The sequence below is a fragment of the Zingiber officinale genome, chromosome 9B (assembly GCF_018446385.1).
Source record: "Zingiber officinale cultivar Zhangliang chromosome 9B, Zo_v1.1, whole genome shotgun sequence".
Lineage (NCBI taxonomy): Eukaryota > Viridiplantae > Streptophyta > Magnoliopsida > Zingiberales > Zingiberaceae > Zingiber > Zingiber officinale.
This window is the reverse complement of record NC_056003.1, coordinates 28,245,043-28,246,582: the sequence shown is the minus strand read 5'-3', so window position 1 is coordinate 28,246,582 and position 1,540 is coordinate 28,245,043. Positions and strand designations below refer to the sequence as shown.

At 29.2% G+C, this 1,540-nt stretch overlaps 1 pseudogene; it reads right to left on the bottom strand.

Annotated features, from left to right (window-relative positions):
• Positions 1–1,103: 1,103 nt before the first annotated feature.
• LOC122025962 lies at positions 1,104–1,250 on the bottom strand (annotated as a pseudogene).
• Between the last annotated feature and the right edge of the window lie 290 nt (positions 1,251–1,540).

Genomic DNA, 1,540 nt, shown 5'->3' with positions numbered 1-1,540 from the left:
CGATTACCTTAATCGATTACCAAATCCTAACTTCCCAAACTGAAGTCTAGGATTCTTTACTAAACATCCGGTCAACCTTGACCTATTGAGACTCATCATTTCCTAGCTTCTGGTCAACCTTAACCTGCTAGAACTTCTTCACCAAGTGTCCGGTCAATCTTTTGACCCACTTGAATTTTTCTCCTTGATGTCCGATCAACCTTGACCCACTTGGACTTACATGTATTACATATTTGGAGTGGAATGTATTCGCTAGGAGGCAATTTGAGATGTTTGGATATTTATTTTTGCTTTGTTGTTGGATTATTTTGATACTTGCTTGGATTGAGTTTGATATTTTCCATTTTTGTAAATATATCATTTTGTTGAATTTCAGTTTTGTGAATGTTATAATGTGTTTGTTTGATAATGTCAATGTTATATTTGTTAATGTGTTATGTTGTTTGTAAAAATATGTAATACATGTATTTGTGAATGTGTTATGTTAGTTTATGAAAACATGTTTGAAAACCATTGATATATATATATACATATATATATATATACTAGCGATCGTTATGTAGCTATCTAAGGAACAGTGACTTTGAAGTCACTATTCCTTAGATATATTATTTTTTTTTATGATCATTCCACAAAAATACAAATTGTGTCAACAAAGAAAACCCATTTTTAATAACTTATTCTTAGGTAAATCTAGTGATCGTGCACACGTATTACATTGCGTGTATAATATAATACATGAATACATATAAATTCTATAAGGACAAATATATAGTATATTCTCTGCTCATAGTATTACCAATCTTAAGATGTGGGACTAAAGAAACTCTAAATTCATAATTGATTAATGAGGAAAATTCTCAATAATATATTGCGTTGATTTTTGAACTCTAGATCCCTAATGATTGATTAATGAAAAAAAAATGCTGAGTCTTGAACTTAGATCCTGATTAATGTGTCTATGGAAATTACTAATAAACCTTAGAATTATTTTCGATATGAATAGAAAAAAGTATATTCTTAATAAATACTAGTGATCGTGCACACGCATTGCGTGTATGTAATATAATACATGAATACACGTAAATTACTCATAAATTGGGTAAGAGTGCGCTAGACCCATGCAATAGTGCAATGTAAGAGTGACACTCGAGAATCTCAGTAGCAAGCTATTGTAATAGACTCACCCTTTGTAAAAAATTAATTTAATATATTATACTTGATCTTAGCAAAAAAGCCGAGAAAAATATGCTTTTTAATATTGTTGGCCCAGGTATTTATAAAAGTTTCTTTGCTAGCAATGTTATCAATCCTAAGATGTGGGATTAAAGAGATTATAAATTTCTAATTGATTAATGAGAAAAATTCGTAGAAATTACTCATAAACCTTAGAATGATTTTCAATATGAATAGAAAAAAAATGATATTAATGTAATTTCATTTTAGGTTTCAACAAAGTTAGTTGGTAAAGGGTCTAGATTTTTAATAAAATAACTAGTGATCGTGCACATGCGTCACGTGTGTAATATAATACATTGAA